The sequence below is a fragment of the Pelobates fuscus genome, chromosome 10 (genome assembly GCF_036172605.1).
Source record: "Pelobates fuscus isolate aPelFus1 chromosome 10, aPelFus1.pri, whole genome shotgun sequence".
Lineage (NCBI taxonomy): Eukaryota > Metazoa > Chordata > Amphibia > Anura > Pelobatidae > Pelobates > Pelobates fuscus.
The window spans coordinates 76,206,550-76,228,581 of record NC_086326.1 but is presented as its reverse complement, the minus strand read 5'-3'; the positions used below and the strand labels follow the sequence as shown (position 1 = coordinate 76,228,581).

Sequence of the window (22,032 nt, the reverse complement as noted above, 5' to 3'; positions counted from 1 at the left end):
TAATAGAGTCCAAATAAGCATGCAGTTCCTTCTCATCCCCCACAACATAAAATAGATAAATTGTTGCTTCTAATTGAGGAGGGTAATGGAGTGTATTTTGTAGGAAACCGTGAATGTGCATATGTCGATGTGAGTCTCGAGAGGAATGGGTGCAAGTAGAAGGTCTTATACTCGAAAATATACCATTTTGTTTAACATTTTCTTTATATACATAGACATGTAGCTTAAAGTAAACATTCAATGTCTTTAACATTTATTTTATTTTGATCACTACTGAAGAATAGCATTAGTTGGTTCTAAAGGTCCAAAATATAGAATATCCTCTGTGTGTATTATCTTGTAATACATACATTTAAGTAAATACCGCTTTTCAGTGCATTTCCTGGTTTACCTTTGAAACATAGAAACATAGAATGTGACGGCAGATAAGAACAATTCGGCCCATCTAGTCTGCCCAGTTTTCTAAATACTTTCATTAGTCCCTGGCCTTACCTTATAGTTAGGATAGCCTTATGCCTATCCCACGCATGCTTAAACTCCTTTACTGTGTTAAAGGATAAGTCCTTGGTTAATAGTGGCAACAATTTTTATATATTTTTTTTTGGATCAGAAACATCACTTATCCTAGTAAAGACCAGTAATAAGCACTGGGCATTTAAAATTCCCAATCTGACCCAATACTACTGGTTTGTTGCACAACGTCTATGGTTAGATTAGTGGCAGTTCTGACCAAAGAGAACAGGAGTGGAAAAAAACTCATAAAGGGACAAAATAGGCAAACAGACCACTTCAGCACATTGAAGTGGTCTGGCTCAATGTCCCTGTCCCCCTTAGTCTAAGACTAAGACTGCCTTTAACCACTAGAGGCACTTCCAGGAGTTTACCAGACTCTTAGTCCCTTAAACGACTCTGGTCATCCTCACTCTCCAGCGTCCGTGAAATCCCCTTATGCTTTCCTATGGGAAGGGCCTAATGCGCTCACAGAACTCACCACTTATGCACATTACGTCCCCCCCATTGGATGACGGAATAGGTAGAGAGCTGAGGGAGTGGTGGGGGCCAGAGGGCACTATTGTGTTGGGAATGCAGATTTGTATTCCTAACACTATAGATTTCCATTAGGTGTAAAAATAATTTTATCCTGCAAGTGAACTCCTCCTCAACCTTTCCAGTTTCCTTTCAATAATTGACTGTGTCTAGGCTGTTCTGAATTGTGATGCTTATTTTATTTATATTTAACAAAGATAAATGCAAAATTACATACAATCTTGATGCAAGTTATTGGAATTTTTCAGTGTTCTATTCATTGGTGGAAATGTCAAAAAAGTGACAGTTCGACTAAAAAGACAAAGATATATATGAGTTTTTTCTTTCATTTTGATATATTTATATTTCTCTATCTTTGCTGCTGAGAGTAATAAAGAAAGACATATGCATAATAGGAGCCTCCGTGTCTTTAATAAAATTGTCTGTTTAAGCTTTATTTAAATTACTTGTGATGCATTGTCCAAATATGGTATCAGATAGCATAACATGCTTGTATGATATAATATCAATGATTAAACATACATTACATTTTTATATTTATCTTTTTAAGCATCTGCCAACCGATAGTCTTACAATGCCTCTAACAAAATGTACTTATTTGTATAAAGATACAAATCTGTCTACCAGTTCTGACTACAAAGCGAGTTGTGATAAGGTTTTGATCTGCTTGGTTGTATTTAAGTGATGCTATAGTTATTTTTATCTGTATAGTTGTCAAAGCATTTAATAATCTTTTGAATGCTAGCTCTCAGCCCCAGTCCAGGAGTCGGGCTGCATACGTACGTTATATTAATACCTTACGATTCTATTTTTCCTACATTCCTTAGGGTTAGATTGACTATAGAGGGTATAGGCACGGGCCATTGTCTATTATAATTGTAATTCAGTCCCGCGAGGCCAACTCCCATCCTCAAATGGAGGTATTCGCCCTTCGGCCCAACTCATAGCTAGAGCCTCACTCCAACCTCTCCATGTTATAATTTAGGGCCTCACTTGTCATGGCCACTCGTTTGAATCTCTTACTTGTCACCGAGAGGCCAACATCTCTGCCACTTCGTTCGGTGGCCTTATTTCCTCGTCCCCAATCATAGCTAGAGCCTCTCCAAGCCACTTGGCATTAGTAGGGCCTCACCTTCCCTTGGTTCAGTCATTTTCTTCTTCATCCGGCACTAAGGTAGCTACCAGTTGATGTAGGGCTATGCTACCATTGACATGACCATCATATTAAATCTATTTATTCATTATCGTATTTCGCACACCTTGGAAAAAGGAAAGTAATTTCACTTTCATACTCTCCATACATTCTCTCTCCAGCATGTCACACATTCCAGTCATAGACCCAGTTCCTTGCAATCCCATTTCATTCCCAATACTATTGAGTGCAGATGTTAAAGCTCTACATTCCCTGCAAAATCTTGGGTAGCTGAACATTATAGACTCATGATTGCCAACTGTGAGATTCCCCAACTGAGTACCAGCGCCAAGTGTGAACAACAGACAGCATGGTAGATATGCATACTATATCATACATCCTTCCATAAGATCACGACAACCTGTGGTTAGAATCCCCTAACTCTAGAGTTTCTAACCCTCCCAAAGAGTGCTCTACTCCATGCCCCTTACTTGCATCATCTCAGGGTTACATCTATCCCTGTCCTCCTCACGAATAACTTGGGTGGCAGCAACATCTATTTTGTCCTGTCCATATACACATACATGCTGTCACATTGCAGCCGATGCCAGCTCGATCACAATTTTCACATATTTTCCCATGCACACCATTCCAAATATACTATTCAACACCCAAAGAAATTAAGAAAATTCAAGTATCCGATATTGGATCCACTCACCTCACGACCCAAGATAGATTGCTGGCAGACGCAGCGCTTTCCACCAACAACATCCGTTCATATACTAGAACTCTGGCCATTCTCAATACATTCACTTTAGCCTATCCAATCGTTAATCCGTACTCATTTGATACCTTGGTGGCATCCACATCCTTTTTGCCACCTCAAACTTAACTGGCTCATAACACTATAAACTTACAAGGATACAACTCTTCAACATTTTCAGATCTTGTATACAATAAGCACTGCTTCAACAGCCTTAGTAAATATTCCCAGTACACATAATTAATAACAGGGATGGTAAGAAATCATCTCAATGCACCAGATTTATCCCTCAAGAGAGAGGGAATTGAGGCAGGCATTTAAGTATCAGTTATGTAATGTCAACATGTATTAAGTGTTAAACCTTATACTTTTGCTATCTACCTACCTGAACGATGGTATTAGCACAGCACTACCGACTTACACCACCACTACTACTATAACTCGGCTTATTGTCCCCAACTACAAATAAAAAGGCGAGCCGAAGGCAGAGCCTGTAATTGTGGAAGGGGTTACCCGGTCTGTAAACATACAGGCCGTCCCTTCCCCTGGGTCGTTAACGTCTGGGTTAGCCCACACTCATATTTACATAGTTACATAGCTGAAAAGAGACTTGCGTTCATCAAGTTCAGCCTTCCTCACATTTGTTTTTGCTGTTGATTCAAAAGAAGGCAAAAAAAAAACAGCTTGAAGCACTTGCAACAAACTAGGAAAAAAAAATCCTTCTTGACCCCAGAATGGCAGTCAGATTAATCCTTGGATCAAGCAGCTATTACCCTACATTGAAAAATTATATCCTTGAATATTCTGTTTTTGCAAGTATGCATCTAGTTGCTGTTTGAACATCTGTATGGACTCTGATAAAACCACTTCTTCAGGCAGAGAATTCCACATCCTTATTGTTTTTATAGTAAAAAAAAACTTTTCTTTGCCTTAGACGAAATCTTCTTTCTTCCAGTCTAAACGCACGATCTTGTGTCCTATGTAAAGTCCGGTTTGTGAATAGATTTCCACACAATGTTTTGTATTGGCCTTGAATATATTTATATAATGTTTACATTTGTTAACTTTTCTTCATAGCTGATGTGTTCCATTCCTTTTATTTATTTTGTAGTCCGCCTCTGCACTTTTTCTAGTGCCATAATATAATTCTTTAGAACAGGTGCCCAAAATTGCACAGCATATTCAATATGTGGTCTTACCAGATTTATAAAGAGGCAAAATGATATTCTCATCCTGAGAATGAATGCCCTTTTTCATGCATGACAATACCTTACTGGCCTTAGCCACTGCTGATTGACATTCACATTGCTGCATAGTTTGTTGTCTATATCAATTCCCAAGTCCTTTTTGTGTGTTGTTATCCCTAGTTTGTTTTCATTAAGGGTATACGTTGCTCATGCATTCTTTACACCGAAGTGCATAACTTTGCATTTTTCAACAATAAATTTCATCCCCCAGTCTATCTAAATCCCTCTGCAGCAAGGTAATATCTTGCTCTCATTGTATTACTTTACAGAGTTTTGTGTCATCTGCAAACGCTGAAACATGATTTTCAATGCTTTTTTCAAGATCGTTTATAAATGTGTTAAATAGAAGGGGTCACAGAACAGAACTCTGAGGGACACCACTTGCCACCTATGTCCAGCTTGAAAATTTACCATTAATGACAACTCTTGACAAATTTACCATTAATGACACCACTCCCTTTTTCAAACCATTCATTTGGTGGGCCCTCTTTTTACAGGCCTACCTGAACGTCGGTATCAGCACACCACTACTGCCTTGCACCACCACCACTAATACTATAACTCGGCTTATTGTCCTTGACTACAAGTGTATATGTATGTGTGTATATATATATATATATATACAAAAAGAGATGGCTGCACTCACGGGTATTCCTTAAAACTTAGCTTTTATTCGGTTCCATAAAACAGATCAACGTTTCAGTCCAACATGTGGACTTTCATCAGGATCATATAAACATTAACAAACTTATCGCTTATATATGAATGCAATAATTGTAAAAAGTGATTAACTCACCCCAGGTGCTGTGTGTGACGAGACCGGCGTCCTTCCCGGCAGAGTGCGCATGTGCCGCTATCTCCCCGCCCACTAGCGTGACGTCGTCACGCACGTTGACGTCGTTGCCATGGAGATGCGGTTATACTAAAAGCGTTACCATGGCATTTGTGAGACACACCACGATCACCCTGTGTATGAAGTGGTTAATAAATACTCAATAATGGTGGATATCATCATAAATATGAAAGTGCTAAATTAGTGCAGGAAGAGTATGAAGTGGAGTACCCACTGTGTGCAATCTATTATATATATATTAAACAATACACAAGATCCAGCGCACTCTCCTATCTACTAAACAGCAACTTCAATGTTGACAGATTTTATTAGTTTTTAAAAGTTTTTTTAAAAACACCTAATCTAGGCAAAAAAAAATAAATGGGGATTTAGTTACATTATATGATCATACATTGCATATGCCTGCCACAACGTCAATGTACCCCATCTTTGGCAGGTCCTACTATATATATACTATGCATAAATAAGTTTGTTTTCAATTGATAACAGTTTCTGATCTTTGGTTCATATTGCGTGTTTGTTTTTAAATAGATCAAAACTCAACAGTGTCTTAACCATTTTTTTTCTAGTAATCCAATGAAGCCAGAATTTGTAGTCAACATAACTGGGCTCAACTTTTATGTTGTTATTAGTCAAGATTCAGATGCTGGCAAACAAACAAAATGGTGATTTTGTAGGTTTGTGATAACATCAAACATTGAAGGTTGACAGCTACTCTGTTAATCTGGCACCATGTGCATCTTGGGAGCTACGTCTGATATGTCATTTCTATTTTATATGTCATCAAATATGGCCAGATGTATGCATTGTTTGTTTTGCTTATGATAAAAACCTTTGTTAAGTTGATGGTAATTTCTGTCAGTGGTTTATTTGTTTGTTTTATTGTTCAATTCAATGAGTAAAAATGGGTCTGTTAATATATCAATACAATTATGGATTAAGAAGTTGCAGGTTTGCAGAAGATAATGCATGTTTGTTTTCCATTTAATTTACTGTGTTTGTGTTTACTGTGTTTAAATTCCGGAATGTAACTACAATTGACTAATTTCTTTTTATAATTCATCCACGCATTCCAGAGCCATATTTTATGTAATTTTCAGAGAAGTGAAAGGTAGTCATGCTCGAACTGACCTCATAATCTTCTCCCCAATCTCTTCCTCGCTCTAATCTAGTCAATCTCCCCTATTTTCTCGTCAATTAATGTCCCCAATTCACTGCAGTCAGGTATTATCCACAGAAAAAAGATAGAAATTGTCAATTAAGATCCCAAGTATTTTTCCAATGATCAACAGACTAATACAGAAGGAAGCTTACAGCCATGGAACATTACCATTTCCTTCTGACCTTCCTTTCTGAGCCCTTTGTGATCACAATTTTTTTGTGTCAATATTTGATGGCAGACCATAATATCGACTTACTGCCTGTCTACCAAAAACTCAAAAAGATGGCAGAAGTTGCATAGTGAAAGTAATAAACACAAAACTCTGTATATTATTTTGTCTCTCTGTTCCCGTAAAGACATCATTCTTGGCTTAGACCTTCGAGGAAAAAATACTTCACCGCTCGCAACTTCAGAGGAGTTTTCTAGAACTGATATTGAATTTCCATATAAGACATCTATCAAAACTATAATGTGCTTCCAAATAACCTTCTGCCCTAGAAATAAATTAAATGTAATTAAGAATATACACTGGACATGTATGAGTAGCTGCCTTGTAATTCCAAGCAGTGTATGGATGCCATTCACAGTAGCAGTATAGTATAGTTTTTTTTGTTGTTTTTTTTTTTTATCCTCTTCATACTCAGACACAAAAACGTAAAAAAAAATTATAGCAGGAAAAGCTAGATTTTCAGAGAAAGGTCATGCATCTGTAGACTGAGATTTTTGTGTATGCTGTTTTTGGATGTCTCCGTTAATCGTTTCTATGTCTGGTAATTTCCAGGATCTGTTTTGGGCTTTATCCACAGACGCCTTCAGACCAGATTTTTTTTTTTTAATTCACAATTACCTGTTGCTGTTACACATGGTAGCAATTTCCACCAAACTAATCCCTGAAAAAAAATAAAAAAAGACTATATTTATAAATGCAAGAAAAATATCTCTCTTATTAGAAAATGTAAGAAAATACTTTTTTTTTTTTATTGCTTGGCTAAGTGGCTCCTGCCACTGTGCATTATACAAGCCAGGTAATTTTTAATACCTTTTGGGAAACCCAATGTACTAAGATCAGCATTGGTAATGTGCTGCATAATTCCATACTAATTTCACTAATGAAAATATACATTGCAAAATGACTTCGGTTAAAATAATATTAGTGGCATCACATTGAAAAGTTTCCAGATTTTTCTGTACAAAAACACATAAAGTAGAGCAAATCCCTACCCTGTTGTAATTAAGGATGTTATTTGTCCATTTTAAGATGGAGATTCACAGAATAAAGCCAGTATTTTCCCTAAAAATAGTGTACTTCTTTTCCCAAATCGTGTACATTTTAGTTACAGTATCATGATCTAAATAACTGCTTTTTAAAGTTCCCATAGGAAAAGCTGTATATTTTCATCTTTGGGTGCCACAGAAGTGATCAATGTCCCTATGAACGTTGGTGGATCAGTTTTCCCTCATTCCTTCATCTTCCAGGCAAAAGCAGAACGGTCCAGCATGCAAGCCAAGTGTTCTGCATCGGTCAGGCCAGTCCCAATTTGGAACTCACTGCCCCAGGTCATTTCTCTGTGTCCTTTCTTTTTCAAGACACAAATGATAAGGATGATCAAAGTAGAGTGAAAATATGTAATTAGGAGATGCTGTTATTTTCTAGACAAAGTGCTTTTTTGATGCTTGGCACATGTGCAATCCAAGCTTACTTGGTGGATAAGTTAGCAAAGTACACATAAGTGTCAGGAAGCCCTCACACATGGAGGTCATGGATAAAAATGGTTGGAGAATAGACCAGATAGAAATGAAAGTGGGAGTCCACCACTGAAAAATAGAATTAGCTGCATCGCTAGTAGGAGAAATACTGCCCTCTCCTCCTGGTTTAGAGAAATTAATAGATTCAGTAAAAAATAAATCACATCAAGGACCCAGTAAGGTTCCAGGTATGCAACTTAGAGGAGAAAGGTAACAAGTTAAATAACTATTTATTAAAACTCACTTATTTGCCATTTACACAATATTAATACTTAATTGATACTAAGACGCTAGAAGGTTTCCAGGTTTGCCAGTTGAAGATGTAAGGCACAAAGTTGCATTATTATTATATATTGCATAATGCGACAAATGCTCCTTCCCATGAACTCCTGGAGGAAGCCGGTCTCCTGCCTACCAACTATGGTCCAGGTCTGAGACACCATTTGGGAGTTACCCTGCCCAGCCACCATTAGCAGCTTTCCCTGGGTGCCCCTTGGTTCGACACATTCCATTTATTCGAATGGAACCGAATGCTAGCTCCCTGGACGACATTCGCATGAATCAAACCCACGAATGGTCCTCAGCGGTACTTAGCCGTCACTGCTATGGAACTAATTTTGGCATGAGGACTTCGTAGGTCCCCTGTCATCTCTGCGGGACTTAGCCACGAATGTTATGGAACTGTTTTCGGCATGAGGTGACTGTGCGGTTCCCAGGCAACTTGGTTCGGAGTTTTGAGCCACTTTGAAATCTGCTAGGAGAGAGCTTTTTGGAGGGAAGGGGCCTGACACTAAGGGGAAGAAACTCTACCAGAGGGCCAGGTGGGGCACACCATATTTCGGATGCAGGAGCTCCCGAAAGTTGACCGGCAAAAGCACTAAATGCCCTGGAACTATTTTGGGCATAGGACCACGTGTGCGGCCAGTCAGAACTTTAACACGGTGGCGTTTTCCCAACATATAACTAAGCGCTATTGGCAGAACTTTGGCACTCAGATCAGGACTATTTGCGGATTAATTATTTGTAGGGTTATTGTATATTTTTTATGATGTTTTGGGGTATTTTTATATTTTATGTTTTTGTGCTTGCCTCTCTGTTCCTAGGAGATAATGAGCTTACTGAACTTTAACGTTATTATCTCCCAGGCCCAGAGATTCCTGGGAGGGGCTTGTGTTGAATACAGTGAACCCCCTGCTGAGGTCTGTGCATAAAAGGCTAAGTTTGGCTCATTAAAATTAGTTGTACTGCCAGAACTATGTATAGTTTAGTTACTGGGGGGGACGGGGGCGCTAATCACTGTTCAGCACCTTGTTCCAGCTCGTGGAGGATTCGGCAGGGAAAGTCCTTGGAAGGACTACAGCTCCCAGGATTTTGTGTCGTACAGTCCCTGGAATGGAATAGAGCTAGTCCTTTATCTTGTTCCAGGATGGAGAGGCTCCAGGGCTGCCCCAGTCAAGCCTCAACGACTGGGGCAGAAGCGCTGAGGTTTTCCCCCAGTTCCAGCTAAGAAGCGGTCCTTGGCGGAGGTACCCAGCCAAGGTGCAGGGAGCTCCGCTACACATAATTTATTGCAATAATGTTTTTAGTCAAATGCTTGAGGGCTGTGTATTATTTGAATCTAATTATTAAGTATCACAATCATATTATTTTAAAGGAATGCTCAAATTTAAAAGAATTGCTCATTGGATTTGTTATGGAGCTCAAAGATCCTCTTTCCCCTGATTTGTGCACACAATTTAATATAATTGCAGTGTTTTGCAAATATGGCTGCAGTAATAAGCCTGCCTCTTTTGTTGAAAACATGAGAAAAGGAATCTATATTTCCTCCTATACTCTTAAAAATGGATATAAGAAACAGTGGGCCATGGCTGTGCACGTATGTAGTCATGTGATTCGGAATTTACAGGCCCATTGAAAAAAGTGTGAACGTCATTGCCAACTCCTAGGCCAGTGATGGCTAACCTTGACACCATAAATTGTTTCTGGACTACATTTCCCATGATGCTCAGCTAGCTTTTGGGCTTAGCCATCACTGTCCTAGGCTATGCCATTAGCAGCTAGCAGGGGTAGGCAACCTACGGCAATCCACATATTGTGGACTACATCTCCCATACTTATGTGATAGCCATAATGCCAGCAAAACATGAGGGGAGCTGTAGTCCATAACATCTGCAGTTTTTCCAACACAAACCTTACAATATGCCAAAACGTTCACAAAATATGGATATATTTAAAAGAAAAAATGGACATGCATATATGTATATTTTCTTTTAACATTATTTTTATATTTTCAGTGGGAGAGGTCTTTTAAAACATTTCCAAGGGAAACCACAAGGAAATAAACTTTTACAACTATTTTATAATCATCCAAATCCGGGATGTCAAGAGGCATGTCAGTGAACAATAGATTGTCATGACCTCGCTCTTTATTTATAGAACATGATAATGCTCCATCATGTAGATCTTAGACTCACACGGAACCTCAGATCCTCTTCTTGGGAAGCTGGCCCTTCATATAATGTCACAGCATGTTCCCAAATGCAGATATGGTCTGGGTTTTCTGTTTTTATAAAGGTTGCATGTTACAGTTAGATAAAGAGTTTCCCTCGAGACAAGAAAAGATTTTATAGAAAGGGTTTGTGTCTTAGACAATTATATTAACATTACATCATCTTTGTAATCACTATAAAAACTGATATGAGCTATGTGAACAAAATTGACAAACGTGGTCCAAAGCAACATTTGTGAATAAAAAACAAAACACATATAACTTATTAAAATCCAAATTCTCAAATATATATATATATATATATATATATATTTTAAGGCTTGGCCTGTAGTTGTGGGAGGGGCTTGATTTCCCCTTAAAAGGGCTGACAGTCCACTCCCAACTTATCAAATGAGTCATATATTTTTCACTTTTCTGTTGCTTCTGACTATGTTCATCATTTTCCTGAACTGGTTAGCACGCTCACTCACTACATAACCTCACAAATGCATCCATTGTCGGTTCACCACACAGTATGTTCATTTGGGTTCTTTTAAGCCTATTTGCATACAAATTGTTTCATGTTGGCTAAACATACGAATGATTAAGTGTAACCGTTATTCCATACAGAGGTTCCCTCCTCTTTTTAAAGGGATTTATTTGTGGCTATTTGTATATACTGTATTTGGCTGTCTTAGGATAATGATTTGGTTAAATTACTATGTTAGGTTTTGCTACTATAACTTAGTATTTCGTGGGCATTGACATTTCACTTTCCTTAGGTGCCCTGGTCATACTGACGGTTGCTTTACAAACACAAAACCCGTCATCTGCCTCTATCATATTCTCCCTGCTCACCAATAGTATCTGGTAGGTTTCTTTATTTAATTTGGGCCCACGATCTGGCCCACTACAATATACCTATACGCACAGATACTCATGCACATCCTATCCATGGGTTGTAGCACATCATCTACTGCCACCCTCTCGTTCATATCTTTCCGCTTAGCATCAGCCTGACTCAAACTTATGGTACTATCAGGTACGATGTCATAGCCCTGTACATTTTCTAGGTTTTGAGTGGTACTGGCTTCCTGAGATTTAGGTTGTCCAACTAGGTTTCTGGTCTTAATCCATAAGCTAGTGGTCCCGCGAGGCCAACACCCATCCTCATACTCGGAGGTATACGTCCCTCAGGCCAAATCATAGTTAGCCGCCTCGCATGGAAGCATAGAGAGGGCCTCCCATGTCACTCCCCTTCTATCTTATGCTTTAATTATCACCGAGAGGCCCTTAAAAGGGGGTCAGGTGGGAGACACTGAACTTTTGGCAGTTCCCTGCTCCTTTTCCTGTTTTAGAAGTGTTGCCACAAATTACCATACTGGTCCCAGTGCAGGCTGAAAGCATTTTGTCTGTACCTGGGGCATGCAGACATTGTTATTTTCCCACTGGATCACCAGGGTATACCATACCCTCCATCCCTGGCCCAAGGTAAACCACAGGAAGTTAGGAATAAATATTTAATTTTTTTAAATGAAAATGTATTTTATTTTTCTGTTTACCCCCAACAGACACAAGTCCCTTCTTCCCTCCCCCCCCCCCACACACACAACAGCCCAATATATGACAGCCTTTCCTCTACAAACTACAGACCCTATTGCCACAAACACTACAGTCTATATCCCCTATTTGCAACAGTCCTTATCCCCTACACACACTACAACCTTCGTCCCCCACACACTTCAGCCCGTATCCCCCAAATACAACAGCATCTTTCTGTACAAACACTACACTGCCATTCACCACATACACTACAGCCCTTATTAACCTCATATACTACAACCTCTATCCCCCACACTACAGTTCCTATCCCCAACCGCACAATACAGTCCCTACCACATACACCAACAGTCCTCCTATTCTTACCATACCATATAATCACTGTACCGCCACACACAGATAAACTACAGCCACAGGTAGTCTACCCCACACTCACCACTGCATGAAGCCTACCCCACACCTCATACAACCTCACAAATAGCTTTCAAATACATACAAAACCACAGGCAGCCTCACCATACACACAGACACAACACCTTCTGCCAACCATTTCCCTATTTTGTCTTCTGGTAATCCACTTATGGGAACCAAAGACACCAAGGCAGCAGGCCCCTGTCTGGGCCTGGAGCTCCTATTTTTATTGATCCCTTTTCAAGAGAGCAGGGAGATCAGTAGATCATTCTACATGGGCCTGGGCTCCCTCACTTCACTGAGGGAGCCTTATGGTCTGCAACAATATCAGATACAGACCACTTTAAGCGTGCCCTCACAACCCCCTCCCGGTACTTTTCATTGACTCAGAACCCCACAGTCAGTGCTCTGTGTCATTGACTGAGCACAAGAAGTGAGAAGGACACTCTTAAAGTGCTCTGTACCTGATACTAGTATAGATGATGGAGCTACCAAACTGGACCACCAACGATCATACTCACTCCACTGGAACACCAGGGAAGCTATTCAGAAGGGGGTGGGGGGCAAAACAAACCCATATACACTACTCAGCCACACTCAGACTACCCTACAAATACACAAAATTCAGCCACCACAAACACAACTGTCAACCAGCACACCAAGATACACTCTGCCTAACCATACAGTTCTCAGCTCCCACTGCACACACTCCAACACACAGCACTCAGTTAACAAACACACATCACTCACAGAAACAGGAGGCACCAACCTGGCACCCTGCTTCAGGCCTTCTGCAACTCTAGTCCAGCTCTGCCAGCCACCATGCACATTCTGAAATACCAACGGTAGGCACATAAGTTTAACCTTACGGAGTGCAAGATATAATAGCAAGACCGACCCCCAAGTTTTTGCTCAACCCTAAAGAGTTAAACATCAGCAGTGCTTGGACAGCTATTCTATGTAATCACTGCAAACTACCGTATGCGGTGCTAGAACATACAGATACCATGTGCAGCTTGTGACTGCCAGAGGGTATATTTATTTTTAAGAAAAAGCTCCTGCTCTAATGCACATATTTATGAATCATGCTGCAGTGTTCCGGGAACAAGGAATCCAAAAGGCATTTCTTCATTTGCTAGTAATCACCTTGGGCATGTGACATCTAAACAGACAGCTTGTCTTTTGCAATCAAGCTTTCTCTGTGTGCTTAGATGTAAATGCCAGCAATTCCTAAGTGAATCTATGGAGATTTATTCTCTGTCTCCATTCCCATTATCTTCCTAACATTAAATTCTGTATTATTCCCACACCTTCCTATCCAACTCTAATAATCCACTTTGGACTGTATCGTATTACCTGGATTAAAATGCATCACTCTTTGTCCCTCACATCTTTCTATTGTGGGCTATAATTAAGTTGATATTTAGTTGTAAGATATTTTTTTTTTTGTTTTTGCTTTTTTCCTTCTCTAGAAAAAGTATAATCCGCTGCAAAAAAAAAGATGTACGTCTAAAATTGTCAGCCTGGGTTGCCTGCAAACTTACAAAATTCAAGTTAAAATAGTCAAGTTGGAAGAAAATTCCAATTTAATACAGTTAGAAATAGATTATTCCAGTTCTGCTACAAATCAATTTTCCGGTTGCTATTTAGATCCATAGGCTAATTTACGTATTAAAGGGACACTCCAGGCACCCAGACCACTTCTGCCCATTGGAGTGGTCTGGGTGCCAACTCCCACTACCCTTAACCCTGCAACTGTAAATATTGCAGTTTTCATAAACTGCAATATTTACCTTGCAGGGTTAACTCCTCCTCTAGTGGCTGTCTACTAGACAGTCACTAGAGGGCACTTCCGGGTTTATAGTACACATTTCGTGTCCTATAGCATCGCTGGATGTCCTCACGCTATGTGAGGACCTCCAGTGTCGCTGAAATCCCCATAGGAAAGCATGGGGGGAGAGGGGAGGTCTCGCCACGCATGCGCAATAGGTCTCCTCCGCTGGATGACGTTGGCGGGAGAGGAGCGTGGGCGGACCCTGACCCAGTGCCGAGGGACATCGGCGCTGGATACAGGTAAGTCGCTGAAGGGGTTTTAACCCCTTCAGCAACTTGGGATGGGGGGTGGGAGGGAGAGGGGACCTGCAGTGCCCGGAAAACTGTTTGTTTTCCTGGCACTGGAGAGTCCCTTTAATTTATTAAAATATTTTTGCAGAATCAGGAATTGTAATGGATCAGTAAAATGTATTTTATTAAAGGAGCACTATACACAAGAACAGCAGGATCTGGATGTGATGGAAAATAATTTAAATTAGATGTAGAGCAAACATATGCCACATTTGTTTGTATCATTGGCTCATTACCATCACCGTGATACACATGTTAATGTTTCTGTTACTGACACGAGAGTGTTGATACATTACAGGGTCTTCTCAGTGGAATTTTTTTGATTTCTCGCCTTCAATAACGATAAGGGTGATTTAACTCCACGTTGCCTTCCTTGGCTCAGTGAAGCTAATCTTTTCGAATTCTGTGGAGCACTTACTTTCCAACCCATTTAATGTCACCTGTTCACCAAATGTATCAGGTCGTTTTAAAGAACTTAGGTCTTGATTTAATTCATTTGAATTGGAAATTATTCCAAACTGTTAGAAAAAAACTTTTCAGAACATTTATTTACAGAAGTCACCAATAAAGTCTATTGGGATTTTCGTAGATAAATAATTTTGGATATTTTTTTTTTTCTAACAGAATGGAATCCTATCTGATTCCGATTCAAACAAATTAAATTGAGGCCTACGTTAGCACATAGACAAGCAAGTGTCCCATCTTATATTCCTGTTGTGTTTAGTGCTGCATCCAGTGAGTGCCCTGTCCTTAAAGATCTCAGAAGCCTTTCAAATATGTTTGAATACCGGTATCAGTAAATGGGGAAAAGTCAAGAACAATATGGTGATTCTTCTCTAAAACTAACATAAAGCAGTGGGTTTATTATTTTATTTTTTCCTGCTCAACCATTTTATGTTTAGCTTGGTTCTGCATTTAATAACTCCATTAATGGTATGTTTCTGTTGATTCCACCAAAGGAAAAGTAGAATAAGAATTTACTCATTGTTTTTTAATGCATTAAAAAGAAAACACATTTCAAATATCCAAAAACAAAAAAAAATCCAAGGTAACATAAACATAAGAAACTCACTTTTAAAGTCCTCTCTTTTTGTGTAAATCTCCACACATCTTAGTTCTGTTCAGAGTAAAGGTTTCTGGAAATTAAAGTTCGCTAATATTTAGATCAGAAACTATAAACTGTAGAAACCTGTTGTTGGAGCTTGGATTGTCCCTTTGAGTATTGTTTAATGCAGAAAGAAAAAAATCAGCTAGGCAACATTGCACTTTAAATCTAGGTATGATTATTGCACTGATTCTTACTGTAAAGTAGTATTGTATTGTATTACTATCAGTATTGTTTATATGTTAAAAAGAAAACTCCCTTAAAGGGACACTATAGACACCAGAACAACTACAGCTTGATGTAGTTGTTCTGGTGAATAAAGCCTATCACTGCAGGCAATTTAATGTAAACACTGCCTTTTCAGTGTGTACATTGCTGCCTAAGGACAGCTCCAGTGGCAGTCACTCAAATGGCCACTAGAGGTGCTTCCTGGGTCAGTGCTACACAGTGTGCAGCACTGACACTCAGCATCTCCATGCAGATGAATGCTCCCCGTAGAGATGCATTGACTCAATGCATCTTTATGAGGAGATGCTGATTGGCGCATCATGTAGCCGTGCATGCGCAATAGCATCCCAATGTTTTCCTATGGGAAAGAATTGGATTGGCTGAGATCTTCAATTTTGATGACCTCAGCCAAGGAGGTGCAACAGACCCGCGCAGTGCTGAAATAAAGATGAGTACATAGTGTTTTCATAATTATAGTGACAGGAATACGTGTTTGCATTCCTGTCACTATAATATTTCTTTAACCCCTTAAGGACACATGACGTGTGTGACACGTCATGATTCCCTTTTATTCCAGAAGTTTGGTCCTTAAGGGGTTAAAGATAGGCCATCATGAGCAATTCTCCCATTACTTTTATTTAAGGATAGGCCATCATGAGCAATTCTCCCATTATTTTTCTATCTTCTCGGTTTGTTTACTATTTGTCAATTTATTTTCTAAACCAATTGTATTGTAGAATATCACACAATATATCGATTTGTTTTGAATAATTCTAAGTATATTTTAATTTGTCTTAAAGGGAATCTCCAGTGCCAGGAAAACAATCCGTTTTCCTGGCACTGCAGGTCCCCTCTCCCTCCCACCCCCCAATCCCCGGTTGCTGAAGGGGTGAAATCCCCTTCAGTAACTTACCTGAGGCAGCGACGATGCCCCAACTCGCTGCTTCTTCCTTCGTGCCACTCCTCCCTCTGATTGCGTCGGCCGTTGGGCGAGACTGATCCCGCGGCAATGCCGCGCATGCACATTAGCACTCCCCATAGGAAAGCTTTGAAAATGCATTTCAATGCTTTCCTATGGGGAAATGAGCGACGCTGGAGGTCCTCACACAGCGTGAGGACGTCCAGCGACGCTCTAGCACAGGTTTCCTGTGCTATGGACCAGGAAGTGCCCTCTAGTGGCTGTCTAGTAGACAGCCACTAGAGGTGGAGTTAACCCTGCAAGGTAATTATTGCAGTTTATAAAAAACTGCAGTAATTACACTTGCAGGGTTAAGAGTAGTGGGAGTTGGCACCCAGACACCTTCAATGGGCAGAAGTGGTCTGGGTGCCTGGAGTGTCCCTTTAAGCCACTGAAACCATATGCTACTATAAGCATTGTCAGTATTCTGTCAACCTCATGCTGTTAGAGGGCCTTTGACATTTTGGCACAGAGAAAGTGCATTAGTTTTCTTCTCTCCATGAGAATGATCAGCGGGTGGTTGTACTTGTCTATTTCTTGGTATTGATTCCTCTGACTTGTCAGTGATAGATGGGTATCGTTGAACCTGTTTGCAACCTTGGCCTAGATCCAAGCTAGTTACCCTAGCCGGCTTCTCTCAGACACCTTCCCAGTTTTACTGTCAGGATTGATGTCTGTTCTCATGCTAGTCTGAAGCAATCGGTATGAAACCTGATGAGGTTTTTATACAGAAGTTTTGGAGACTGCCCATAAACCAAGGGATTAGGATTCACAGCTGCGTCATTTCCCCTTTTGCTTTTGGATGATCCTTAAAAAAAAAAAAAAAAACTAAAAAAAAATTTAAAATCCTGTATAGCTAGGCTCTGCTGGAGTTAAAAGTGGATACTGAGCGGCTGGATGAAATAGTTGAGCAAGCAAAAAATTGATCTCATTTTCTTTTAATATATTTATTATAATTTGATTTGGAACTTAATGCTATCACAGAGAATAAAGCACTGCAGTGGAACATTCTTTCAGCATAGCTTGCAATAAAAGGCTTTGCATGCCGAAACAGCTGCTCCTGCATGCACATTGATTGTTGTAACAGTATATCAATGGCAGGAAAGGGTGGGCTACAAATCGGCAGGGACTATAATGATCGCAACTGCTAAAATACCTACAACTACGTTTAGTGAGCTTAAAAAACAAAACAAAAAAACAACAAACATTTTTTTCTTGTGCATCTACAATATCAAAAATACAAATTATTTTGAAAGGCAGACTGTTACATACTTTGTAAATCAAGTATATAGACTTTCTGGACATTGACAGCTCTAATGTTAAGTTACAGTTCACATGTCTTGCTTATACATCTAATACAAATATATAGGCATGTATAGATATGTATAAAGGGGTTTTCGATCACAATTCACCCCCCCTCCCCCCCACCATAACTTTCTTGGTTTGTGCTTTGCAAGTAATGCCAAGCCTCAATAGCAAGCCAGTAACCAGCCTCATGCTGATGAGTTGCATTAACAACGAAACAGCTGTCCATGAGTGGCTCACTGGCTTTGCATCTCTTCCTGGGTTGTGTTTCAAAGCTGTTTTATATAGAAAACACAAACTCCAAGGAATCTGAAATGTTTAAAATGGAATAATGAGGCACATATTTTTTTTTTTTAATTTTTTTTTTGGTGAACTCCTTTGCATATGCCTGCCCGAATCCTTTGCAGTAGTAACATCACTGCAGATTTGAGATTTCTGTGGGAAAAGCAAGTCTTATGGTTTGACTGGTGTGCAGATCTGTGTTTAACAATGTATTGACTATCCACTGACTTCAGGTGGAAGTGGTTTTCAATCACAAATGATATTTCTCTGTGGGTTATGCCACATGTTCATTATCTTTATAAACTATTCTTCAATCATGTCACGGTCTGCCTGAGATTAGTGGGAGTTAAATGTCTGGCTGGCAGCTGCTATTTACATCTGCCACCATTTTTATTCAGCCCTGGCCCTGGCCCTATATTGATATAGAGAGAGAGGAGTTAAAAACAACAAAGGAACAAAGAAATACCACTATTTAAAGCTCCTCTTCTCTGCAAATATGAGTTGCATTCTAAAAGTGTTACTCCCACGCATGTATATACATACGTATGCACCATTTATACTATGTTGTTACAGGAGGCCTACCCTAACAAAAACCTTATTTAAAAAAAAAAACAATATGTATCTAAAATATACAATGAAGTATGTATTACAGCAGTGGTAACCAAAAGGTAGATCCCCTGTGTTAAAACTACAACTTCCATGATTCTTTGTCATTCTAAAGGCATGCAAAGCATCATGGGATTTGTAGTTCTACAACAACTGGGGAAACAACCTTTATTAGAGTAAAATAGATCATGTTAGTATTGTGAAGTTATTTAAAAAAAAAAAAAAAAAAAAACACCTTCCATTTGGCATTTCCTTTTGGTATTCTTTTTAAAAACCCTCAATCCAGTGTTCTCAGCCCAACAAATGCTGCCTTAAATTGGATGGACTAATGAGAATGTTGACTTCTGTGTTATCTGAGCAACAGGTGAAATCACAAGTTTTTGGTACCATACCAGGAAAGTGCCAAGTTTTGAGACACTATGCAAACAGTTAAAAAAAAAAAAAAAAACACGAGGGGGGGGCAGAGCCAACGGCCATACTGTGAGGGCGCATCTCCCTCGAGCTCGGAGCAAAAACACTGATAATGAGCATAAAAAACAGGAATTTTATTACCTAGCTGCACCCAAATCTGCTATATACCTCTCTGAAGGCATTGGGCGTCGCAGTATAAAATACAAAGCTGATAGACCACCCAGCGACCTCCGACATTGGAGAGTTCCTGAGAAGACCGCAATCCACCAGGAGGCCTGAAATGGCGGCGATGTCAGATGGGCTCTCACAAGCACCCAGCGACAAGCTACCAGCTAATGGGGAGGATAATGACAGGTTACCTACCAGACTCGTATTCTCACCACCCGTGCCAGCTGCAAAGCCTCCGGTCACGGAGGATACGCTACAGAGCCTTCAGGTTGCGCTATGCCGGGACATTGCAACCGATATCGGGTGGTTCCGGGAATTAATTAATGGAGTCTCTGCACGCTTACACAGAGCTGAACTCTGCTGACCACGAGACCCGTATAAGAAGAACCAGCTATCCACTCTACAGTGCACTGAGACACAGGATCAGTAATGTATGACGGCCATGGAAGAATATCAAAATCCGAGGCCTGCCTGACACTCTAGAGCCTCCTGAATTTCCTCGCCTGTTTCGCAGGTTATGTTGTTTTCTCATGTGTTTGCATAATGTGCTAAGGTTTCTGTGAGGTGTTCCTTTGAACACTGTATATGGCTCATATCACCGCTGTTTTACACAGTTGGGAGCAGCATACTACCCACACTAACTCTTAACCCCCTCCCTCCCCCCCATGAGTAAATCTTGATTATACATCCTACTGACCCACCCTAAGGGGGTTCTAGCCTCTACCAAATAATTACAATTCCACTAAAAGACCTTCATTGCCATGGAGGCATCTGGGTGCTTCCCGCGCTTATTGACACGCTCATTACCTCCTATACAGCACTAAGATGGGGGCAGCATTCCTGTTAACCTACTGTTTATTTAGATACATTATAATGACATTAAAACCCACAGTCCTCCATGTTATATGAACTACAATATATGTATGTGCCGGATTTTACTACCTGAGAAATGAATATACCGTATTATATTGTTGACACTGACTATGCACTGATGTCCGATTTGAAACGATGCCTATATTGTGATGGCTGGATTGTGAATAAAGTGAGAATTTAAAAAAAAAACAAAAAAACACAGAGACTGTGCCCACAGATGCTTTACACCATAACCACTGCAATGAGATTTAATGGTTAAAGTGCCTTGCTAAGAAGTTTATAACTGTGTCCTGCTCCTGTTTCCTATCAGTATGCTGTACATGAAACACATCTCATAGCTTCAGGTCATAATTCTAAGAACTGACATTATGGTTGAACTCACAGTGAGAAAACCCAGAGACTCACATCATTGCACAGCTGGGCATCTTTGCGATCCAAAAAAAAAGAGGCGATAAATATTAATTGAACTGCTCATTGAATAAGCAATATAAAGGGGGCATGAAAAAAAAATCAGTTTTTTAACTCATTAAAAGGTAAAATACTTTGATGGCTTTCACAGAAGTGTAAAAATGTTTACTGTAAACAGTTTGCGAGTACTTAATATCATAACCTTGAAATCGTGAAAAACAACAACAGAGACGCAGACATGTGTACAACTCAAATTCGCTTGTACAGAACTATTTTTGGAAGATAATGTTGGCTTGTGTGGACAATCCTCCTTGCCAGGAGTATTGTCCAATACTGTTGCGTGCTTTGCCGCTTGCCGATATGAACCAATTTAGCTTAATGCAATGTTTCATAATGGTGTCCTTTGATCTCTTTTGGAAACAAACCATTTTAAAAACAAAACATCCACCTACCATCAGCTCTTTTGTCATTTAGACTAGCTAATAAAGTCACTTATGCCTCTGGCCACGGATTTATAATACACGCAGCAGATCACCCATTGCTTCATTGTTTTTTTTATATACAATATATCTTTGATTAGTTAAGAAGTGTAACATAGAGGTATCGTTATCATTTACATAGCAATGGGTACAACTAATGACTAGCTATAGACTAGCTCAAACACTAACAATGGTCTGCTGTTAAAGGAAATGAACACTAACAAAACAGCAGTCCTATTTAACACCCAACGCAATGCCTTTTCTTGTTTTAAGTGTGGGCAGTATACTGTTTATTTTAGTGATACGGTAATTGTTCAAAGTATAAATGAATGCAGGGGCAGAGGATGACTTGCAAGCCATGTTTGTAGAATTTGTCAGCTGGAGAATAAGATCAAGTTTGGGATGTGTTTCGTTCTAACTTTCCCAGAAAGCATCTTCGAAGCTATTACAATTGCTTCTGCTTGTTAATTTCTAAAGGTTTTTATATGAATATTTGTTTAGCTTCTTTGAGGTCTGCAAAGCTTTTGTCTTCTGCATTCCAGGAGTTGTATCAACTAGGCAGAGGACCCTTTTCTAAAATATTTAAGCTTAATCCACAATTCATTGTGCAAATAATGCATAATATTTTGTCTTTCATGCAAGGTAGGCGGCCTCTTTAAATTTAGGAATGTCATCT

General features: G+C 39.7%; 1 protein-coding gene across 1 annotated transcript in view; it reads left to right on the top strand.

Annotated features, from left to right (window-relative positions):
* The window catches only part of LOC134574758 (collagen alpha-1(XIII) chain-like), a 103,786-nt gene that overhangs the window by 43,240 nt on the left and 38,514 nt on the right, over positions 1-22,032 (top strand). The window lies entirely within an intron of this gene.